Source organism: Pteropus medius, unplaced genomic scaffold (assembly GCF_902729225.1).
Source record: "Pteropus medius unplaced genomic scaffold, Ma_sr-lr_union100, whole genome shotgun sequence".
NCBI lineage: Eukaryota > Metazoa > Chordata > Mammalia > Chiroptera > Pteropodidae > Pteropus > Pteropus medius.
Window position 1 is genome coordinate 28,146,157 of NW_024354500.1, and position 10,711 is coordinate 28,156,867.

General features: G+C 34.9%; 1 pseudogene; it reads left to right on the forward strand.

The window, feature by feature from the left end:
• Positions 1-3,503: 3,503 nt before the first annotated feature.
• Positions 3,504-3,622, forward strand: LOC120595260 (uncharacterized; annotated as a pseudogene).
• The last annotated feature ends 7,089 nt before the right edge of the window (positions 3,623-10,711 follow it).

A 10,711-nucleotide genomic window follows, 5' to 3' on the forward strand; every position in this document is an offset into this window, starting at 1 on the left:
CATAAGATTTTATTTCTCTTGGGTAAATACCTAGAAGTGAATTGCTGGGTCATAGAGATAATACCTCTTTAATTTTACTAAAAAAAAAAAATTGTTAGAGTTTTCCAAAGTAGTTGAACAAGAATTTCAGTTACCTGCATCCATGCAAATATTTGGTGTTGTCAGTCATTAATTTTAGCCATCCTAGAGATGTGTGATGGTATCTTATTGTTGTATTAATTTGCATTTCCCTGATGACTGATATTGAGCATTTTTTCATGCATTTATTGCCCATTCATATGCCTTTTCTAATGAGGTGTCCATTAAAGTATTTTGCCCATTTGGATTGTTTGTTTTTTATAAATGAGTTTTAGGCATTCTTTATGTATTATAAGTCCTTCATCAGATGTGATTATTATATTTTTCTCCCAGTCTGTGTCCTATATATTCATTTCCATAACCATGTCTTTTGATGAGTAGAAGTTTTAAGTTTTTATTATGCCCAATTTCCAATATTTTCTTTTAAATCAGTGCTTTTTGGCTCCTAAGAAGTAGTTCTTTACCTTAAGGTCATGAAGATATTCCCCTCTGTTTTCTTCTAGAAGTCTTGGAGCTTTAACTTTTGCATTTACATTAATAACCCATCACAGATTACTTTTTGAGTATAGTGTGATGTAAGTTCTGACTTTTTTTTATATATATAACTTAGATATCCAGTTATTCTAGCACTTTTTATCTTTTCTCCATTGAATTGTTTTGGAGTCTTTGCTAAAAATCAATTGACCATATTTGTGTGGGTCTTTTTCTGGATTCTATTCTGTTTCAATGACCTATATGTCTTGTTTATTTAGCTTTACTGAAAGTCTTATAATCAGAGAATCTTGGTTCTTCAACTGTGTTCTTTTTCAAAATTGTTTTGGCTATCTTAGATTCTTTGCATAACTTTTAGATCAGCTTGAAATTTTCAACAAAAAATGCCTGCTGAGATTTCGATTAGAATTGCATTGACTCTATAGATCAATTTGGAGAGAACTGACAATAAAACAATATTGAGTGTTCCAATCATGTAGCTAATATATCTCTCCATTTCTTTAAATCTTCTTTAATTTTTATTAGCATAAAGTATCACAAATTTTCATTTTAAATGTTTGTTTATAACCTACTCTAATCAGTGTAATTTATAATCTGTGTAAGCACCATAATAGAAAATTTCAAGATGGTATGATTTTTTATTTCTCACAATCTAATAGAGGAGAAAAGTAACTTCATTACCGTTTTAGAAGTAAAAAATATTGAATAAAATTTTTTAATTAGAGGAGATGAGATGACATTTAGTAATAGCACAAAGATAGAATATGATTAATTATAGAGGAATTACACACAGTACAATATAAAAACCAAGAAGAAAGCACATTCAGCTTTTGATGCCTCTCAACCAATTAAAAATAATGAAAACATATTTAAGTGAATCTGACATTTAAAAGTTTGAAAAATGGAATTCTAAGAAATTGTAAGAAATTGGGAAAATAAAAAAATTTTATGACAATTTTGCATCCAAGTTGACATTCAGCATGAATAACAATCTACTTTTTTATTTAATATTTTTATTTACAGCGATTGCTCAATTTACTTCATTAGATGATTTTAGCATTTAATAATCAACATAACCAAGCTAAGTTTTTCAACTTTCATCTACTTTAATTAAAAATGGCTGGTAAGAAATCCCTTTGAATAAACCTTTTACAATATACTTGAAGGTGGTTAATTTATTTCCTTTTTCTTACTAAGTACATAATACCAATTCAAAGCTTTTCTTCAGATTTTTAAATTAATTTTTAAGATGAAATCATAAAACAAGAATACATTGAAAACATTATCTAATCAATCTATTAGGATACTTCATTCCCAATAATTTCAGATCAGAAATTAGACTTCCGACTGAAAACAATAAATAATTAGTCTCTATTATCTTAATTTAATTTTAAAACAAATACACTAAATCTGTAGGAAATCAATGATAATATTATGTTAGAACATTTACACACTGAAAATATTCACAGCAGTAGTAATTCCCCCATAAGATATAACTGCATATGTAAAACAGTATCAAATCCACTAATAAATACTAGATTGTAAAGTGTAATGGAAATTAACAGATCTTATGTCTAGGCTATATGAATATATTAGCTCTAAAACGTGATAGAAAATGGCTTTACCACTAACTAGTATGTGACTTTGACAAATTTACTTTATTTCTCTAATTTTCATTTTCCTTCTTTATTAAAAAAAAAAAGGAGGGAATAATAATACCCCCCTTCAATAAGCTGTAAAGATTAAATTACTGTTTGCAAGGTATTTGGTATAAATACTACCATTAGAAAGTGGCAACTAATTTTATTCTTACAGCAATAATAACAATAGAAGTCATTATTGTAGAAAACTATTGGTTTCCTATTGTTGCTGTAATAATAACAACAAATTTAATGTTTTAAAACAACCAAAATATATTATCTTACCATTCTAGAGGTCAGTAGTCCGAAATAAATCTCACTGGGCTAAAATCGAGATTTCAGTAAGGCTAGTTCATTCTAGAGGGCTATACAAGAAGGAAAATATAACTTTACATTCCAATTTTTAAATTGTTTTTACCTTTTTACAAAATTTCAACATCTTTCATTAAATTCTGTGAGTTTAGATACATTAGAGACCTTACACCAGCCAACCCTGCGCCCCGCCCTGGCCTAAGGAACCATTCGTCTGCGTTTTAATGAAATTGAGGCTATCCTTCAAGTTGAAGAGAATTACCATTATATGGGTATGTATAGTCTTTGACAGAGTATTATATACATATAATATATATATATTTATACACAAAAAACACCCGGAAGAATACATAACACACTGTTAACAGATGTTATCCCTAGGAATAGGGCAGCAATCAAGCAAGGGTATATAAAGCTGATAGACATTTACTGTTTATTTTATTCCATTTTGCATAGAGTTGGAGTTTTTACCAGGTGCATGTTGTAGTATGAAATTACAATTATGAAAACTAGTCTAATGTTTAATATAGTACATAGTCTAAATAAAACCCAAGGATTAAATATGTTCAAGTGGGTATAGTTTCTGAATTTATATTATCTATATTAATGTGAGAATTATAAGATGAGACTTTAACATAAATTCTGGTCCCAGATCCATCCCTGGCTTTGGAAAAAACAAACAAAAAAGAAGATATCAAACTACTATACAGGGGCTGAGCACATGGAAGTCCCATAGAAAACACAGTCACAGTGAAGATGAGTTCACATTCTTAAATTACAAATCATTGTAAACACACAATAGAATATACAGATGTCAAATTGTAATGTACATCTGAAAATTATATAATTGTATTAACCAATGTTACCCCAATAAACTTAATTTTTAGAAAGTTAAAAAAAATTACAAATCACACAAGGACCTATGATGAGAGTCCTCAAATGAAGCAAAGATAGAGAATTAGAAATAATGGAACAATCCTAGTCTATGGCCATGCTACCCTGAACAAGCCTGATCCTGTCTGATCTTGGAAGCTAAGCAGGGTCAGGCCTGGTTAGTACTTGGATGGGAGACCACCTAAGAAGACCAGGTGCTGTAGGCATAAAAATTAAAAAAAAATAAGGGATTGTAAACTGACATGGTCCTTGCAACCTGTGAGGTCAGGGTTGCCCACCTAAAAAATATAAAATAATAATAATGGAACAATCCAAAAGGAACTAAATAATTCTGTTCAAAATATTATAACAATGCAAGAAAGATTTAAAAAGCATAATGAACAAAATAATTTGAGTACTGCTTTTAACAAAACAGTAAACATCTGGAGAATTTTTTAAAAGGTAGTCACTGTAATGATAAACTCAGTGAACAAATTTAAACTGTAGAATAAAAATAGCTGCAGAGCAAATCAGTCAACTGGAAGATAAGTCATCATACATAGTGAAGCCATAAATATAAAGATATGAAAAATATAATAGAGGTAAAGGGTCAACTTCTCTTAAAGGCGTTCAGAAGAAAACAGAAAGAACAAGTTACAGACAATATTTGAAGAGATAATGGCTGAGAATTTTTCAGAATTGAAGACATAATTGAAGTAGCACACCAAATATAGTAAGTAAAATGAAAACAATCCATACTCAGACACTACAGAAGACTGAAGATGAAGAAAAACTCTTAAAAACAACTATAGAAAAAAAGATATATCATTGGCAATGCCACTGGCATTTCTGAAGATGTGTTCATTTGGGAATATTTCCATGCATTCCATTGCCATAGTGGCTTTCAAATACTAGTACTACTACTATCCAGGACCCTCCTACACTACACAAAGTATCAGTATAACATTGTCCTGTGTATCTCATCGTTGAATCAATTTGCTATATATTCCTACAACCCTCCTCCCCCAACCCATTTCTTTTTGACCCATAGCATATCAAATTTTAAAATGCTTCAAGCATGAAATCTCAATTACTGATTAACATAAAAAGGACTATACTTGAGAGGAAAAAAAATTCTGTTGTGAGCATCATATATTTGATTGTTAGCTTAAGTAGAACATTTCCCCATCACTGTATGTGACTTAATAATTGCAAGTCCAGGGAATGGACAAACGAATGAGTTTAGATTCATTACTGGCCATCAAGAGAATTGGATTCTTATACCTATCAACCTGCAGGGCATGTGAACTTTATCTACTTAATCTGCATCTAAAAATGGGATTCATCATATATTCTCCTACTTATTTTGTGACAGCACTGAGAAGAATTTAAATTAAGGAGTGGATCACAAAATGATGATGGCAAATAAGTTTTTGAAAATGCATTAAATGCTAGAACTTTGGAGTGATGTATAAACAAGTGTTCTAATAGATGTACTAGGAAGAATGTCACACAGATGCACTCTTATGTACCATCAATGATGTCCTTAAAAATCAGAGTTGCCCAAATAGTCCAGCCTTTTCATAGAGATCTCTCAGTACAATACAACTATTTCAACAAAAGTATATGAGAAAGACTTGAGCAGTGAAGGAAAAAAATAGAAAGTTCATTATGTTCTAAGAATTTCTTTACTGATAAGTGCCCTTAATCCAGAAGTGTATATGATGATACCAACTAGCCCCATGAAACGAGAACAATCTGTGACAACCCAAAAAGGAATCTAGAATGAATTGACTATACCCTGACTCACACTGGCTAGGGGTTATAATATGTTCCATAGTGGCTGTATCAGCAAAGGGGTGTGAAATTGTAATTTATGTTAAGAAATACATATTTTGTCTTTGTTCCCTGTTCCTTCATGAAACAGAGCTCCAAAAATCCTTGGAACTTCCTAAGTGATGAAAGCTGTAATGATGTTTTTGTTATGTTAATGAGGTGACTTTTGGAAAGTCTCTAAATCACCTAAGGATGGAAGTTGGTTGCCAAGGAACCAACCATGTGATTAAAGAGTTGGAACTTTCAGTCCTAGCCCCTGAACTGGGGAGGAGTGAAGGGGCTGAAGATTGAGTTCAATCACCAATGATTTAATCAATCGTGTCTATGTAATAAAGCCTCCATAAAAACCCAAAAGGACCGGACAGGAGAGCTTCCTGGTTGGTGAACGCATGGAGGTTCTGGGAGGGTGGCCTGCCCTGAGCGGGCAGAGAAGGTCTGAGTCCTCTCCCCTTGCCCTCCCTATGCATCTATTCCATTTGGTTGTTCCTGAGTTATATTCTTTTATTATAAACTTGTAATCTAGTAAGTAAAATATTTCTCTGAGTTCTGTGAGCCACTTAGCAAATTAATCAAACCCTAGGATTGGGTCCTGGGAACTTCCCATCTATAGTCAGTGGTCTGTCAAAAGCACAGGTGATCGATCACGTAGATTTGCAATTGGCATCTGAATTGGAGAGTGAAGTGGGGCAGACTTATGGGACTGAACCCTTAATCAGTAAAATCTGATGCTCTTTCCAGGTAGATAGTGTTAGAGTTGAGTTGAATCATAGGACATCCAGCTGGTGTCTGAAAATTGGTGGTGTGGGGGGAAAAAAATCCACACATCAGCTTGGATGCTAGAATCTCAGCTGCTCATTCAAGAAGCTGTGAGTCCTTGACATTCTCTCTTGTTTCTGCTCCATAGCCAGGTCTAATAGATTCTACTCCTGTGACCACCTCAGTTAAGCCTTCATCATCTCATCTGGACCAGCCTTCCACTGGTCTCCCATTTTCCTCTATATACTTTTCTTAGACAGCAGCCAGAAGGATCTTTTAAGTGGATCTCCTTATCCCCATACTAAAAATCCTTCAAAACCTTTCCCAATATACTTGAGATATAAACCAAATTGCTTACATGACCTACGAGGTCTTCATAATCGTGCCATCACCTCCCTCATTACTTTATTTTAATATCACTTTCCACCTCACTCCTACACACTAGCTCTCTTTCAGTTCTTCAAACCCGCCAAATTATTTCCTGCCTCGGGCCCATCATACTTGTTGCACCTGCTACTTAAAAATTTTTTCTGCCCATACTTTACCCAGCTAACTCATTTATCCTTCAAGTAGCAGATTAAATGTCACTTTGTCAGAAAAACCTCTTTGGCTCTCCAATTTAAATTATACTTACATTATAATGGTTATTTCAGTTTATATAATTATGAATATGTATACATATGCATTTTTATGTATACATATTCCTTACCAGACTATAAGCTTCAAGAGAGCACAAGTCATGTCATTTTTGTCCATCACTAAATATCCAGTGCCTAGCATAGTATTTGGTACATTTTTTTTGAGTGACCTGTAAGGTGGATAACTCCATATTTTACATGAGGACACTAAGATCGAGGGTGAAACAACTTTGAAGAACTGGAAAAGTATTTTGATGCCTGACTAGAAAGCATTACAAATTTCATTTTATAGGAGAGAAAAAAATGGCGTAGATGATAGAGGTTCTGTTCATCCCTCTTGCGTCCAAATCAAAGTTGTGACAGGAACAAGGAGGGAGAATAGCCTGAGATCTACAGGAACAGAAGCACTACAACTAGGGAAAGAAATAATTAATCAACCTGTAACATGAGAAGGTAGGAAGGAGTGAAGATGTGAGGCTGCCTGGTCCAGAGCAGCTGAGTGGGACAGAGGCTGAGGCAGTTGCAGACTCCTCTTAAAGGGGTCATGTCCGCAAGCGGGCTTTCCCGATGACCGACCTGTTCAGTCTGAGCACCAGCAACGAGCTGGCTGCTCTGGGAGCACCAGACACTTACAGGAAGGCACTAAGTTGTCAGAGTGAGAGCTGGAGGCAAGGCTTGCTCCATATAGAAGTGCCAGAGGTATCCATTGTCTCCCCTCTGTTGAGCCCTCCCCACTCCCAGTGTGCGGACTCAGCGCTGCCATAGCTGAGACATCATCAAACTGGATAACAGAGGTCACTCCACGCAGAGGATTCCCTGAAACTCCACCTCCCCCAGCTCATGGCCCCATCCAAGCCACATTCAGGTATATCCTCAGCGAGTCAGGTGCCCCTTGCTGAGCAGCACCTAGACTCGCACTGGTGGCAGCTGGCCTTGGTTTCTGGCATGGCCTTTTGAGGCAACTATAGGCACAGCCTCTGTGGATTGCTTGCTGAATCTAAACAGGTAATCCCGGAGGGGCACAGGCTGGGGCTAAACTTGGCCTGCAGCAGAACCCCTCTCAGGACTGGACACCTACTTCACAAAGCCACACTAATAAGACCGGGAGACTTAAGAGCTTTGCTTAGTACACAGAAACAGACACAGAAAGGCAGCCAAAATGGAAAGACAAAGAAGTAGAAACCATATAAGAGAACGGAACAGATATCCAGGAATAATGGACATCTGTCAAGTAATTTAACAGATGCAGAGTTCAAAACACTGGTTATAAAGATGCTCAATAAACTTTAGGGAAGTATAGATAAATTCAATGAGAACTTCGACAAAGAAAAAAACATAAAAAATGGAAATGGAAATTATAAAATGGAACTAGTCTGAAATGAAGAACACATTATCTGAGATGAGAAGTATATTAAATGGAATAAACGAAGGAATAAACAAAGTGAATAAAGAAGAGAATCAAATGCCCTATCTAGAGGACGGGAAAGTCAAAGACACACAATCAGAATGGCAAGAAAAAAGAAGCCAAGACTATAATAATAATTTAAGGAGCCTATGGGACACTATTAAAGGTAAAAAATATCTGTGTCATAGGGGTACCTGAGGGAAAACAAGATGTTGAAGAGCTATTTGAAGAAATAATGATGGAAAACTTCCCTAACCTGGTGAAGGAAATAGACATACAAGGAAGCTCAGAGAGTCCCAAGAAATAGGAACCCAAAGAGGCCTACACCAAGACACACTGTAATTAAAATGGCAAAATTTAAATACAAAGAGAGAATCTTAAAAGCAGCAAGAGAAAAGCAATTAGTTACCTAACAGCTGATTTCTCAAAAGAAACTATGCAGGACAGAAGGGCTTGGCACAAAAAATTCAATGTGATGAAAACACAGGAATGGTAATAACTACATACCTACCAACAAATACCTCAAATGGAAAAGAATTAAGTGCTCCAACCAAAAAATAGAGTGGCTGAATGGATTAGAAAACAAGACCCCTACATACACTGCCTACAAAAGACTCACTTTAGATTAAAATTTTTATTTTCCTCTGAGTTATCAGAGTTTCAAGTATTTTACTCAATTCTTCACTCCTCCCGAAGCAGCATTATACTTTTATATTTTTGACATAGCCTAATAGTGGACAGAATGTGTTTCTCCACCCTTTGGCTATGGCCATAGCCATATGACTTCCTTTGGCCAATGTGAAGTTGTGAAATAAAGTAAGAAAAGGCATGAAATGTGCTTGAGTCCTCTTCTGCTTCTCCCATTTCCTTTAAAAGAATATGGCCTGAGTAGCCCTTTAGTTCAAGAAGGATAACAGATGTGTGGATGCAACCTTCAGCTATGGATATGTTCAGCCATGCCCAGCCTAGATCAACCCAACTGCAGACGGTTCATATATAAGTAAGATATATGAGACACATGAGTGAAAAATATGTGCTTATTGTTATATGCTACTGAAATTGTGGTGTTGTGCTGTAATAGCTAACTAATACACAATTTTGAGCACCAATGCTACCAGGTTGGTGGTCAATACAAATTTTCTGAATGGAGGGAAGAACTTAATTTATCTGTTACAGTTGTTTTAGAAATTGGATTTATGTACATTTTTACAAATCATATTACACCCTCACTAAAAAAACAAACCAAGAGTCTTGTGCAGAAAGATTATATTTGGGCCCTTCATAAATAGCATTTCATAGTCTATAAAAGGGGAATAAAATTAGCAACTAAATTCAGTTTATTGATCTTAACTTATGACAAATCCTGGCATGGCCACCCAACCTGAAGATAGGTGTACAAATCTGAATGCTGCCAAAACACTGATGTTTTGTTTATATAGCAAGACCACTTCCTGGGGGAAAAAAAACAAAAAACAAAAAAACAAGGAAAACAGCTCATTACCTATAAAATACCTAACCAATCAGCAAAATCAGTAGTGGCCAGAGACTCTGAATTCCTTTTATGTGATAGAGACTCTGGATTTTCAACTCTAAAAGGCAAAAACAAAAACAAAACAAGCAAACCAACCAACCAACCAAAAAAATAAACACTTCCCAATTTCCCTTACAGGAGATATATCATTCAACGTGTCCCGAATTGCAATTCTTTGTTGTTCCCGACTAAACCCATTTTACTAGAGACATATCTGGCTGTCTATTTGTTAAAGGTCGACACTACAGGGAATTGCGCCAGTCTCAGATCTCTACCTCAGAGCTTAAGTCTCCTCATTTGTAAACAGTATGCCTTCTGTACTCTGCTCATTCCCACCTTATGATTCAACTAGAGCTCAGCTTACCACCAGCATGCTCTGCACAGCTGAAAAGCCATCTTGAAAACCTCTAAAGGTCAGTGGGAAAGTGATGGCCAGAACAGGCATAACAGCTATGTATTTGTTTCTATAAAATTCTTCCATGTATGTTTACTGTAGAGTAGCAGGAAGTTAAGGGACTTCTAAATCTACCTCTACTACAAACCATTCAAAGTACTAAGTAATTTTGGGTCCATTCCAAGGGTCAGTGCCTTAAAGCTTGTTTATCTTTCTATCATTTATCTATCTATCTATCTATCTATCTATCTATCTATCTATCTATCATTCATCCATCTATCTATCTATCTATCTATCTATCTATCTATCTATCTATTAATCAATTCCAAAGCCTCCTAAAAACATCAAAGCTGGTCTTTGAAAAATGTATAAAATTTCTAAAGCAATTTGTCTTTGAAATTTCTCTAATCATTAGTAATATTGAGCCTGTTTTCATGTACTTATTAACCATTTCTATATCGTCCTTAGAGAACTATCCAAGTTGTGCTCATTTCTTTTCTTTTCTTTTTTTCCTTTTAAAGGGGAGGTCAAAGCATTATTAAGAGACCCTACCAACCAAATCTGAGACATAACTCCATTGGCTACTTGACATTAAATTTCTTATGAATAAGCACTATGTTTACATTTACAAATTACATTGCAGTTACAGGGAAAATAATTTCTAATTTTTTAATTAAGAACTTTAAATGATTATTGCACATGAACTGTAATTCACATACAGAAAAAGGTGCATAATAGTGTAGTTTGGTGAAACTT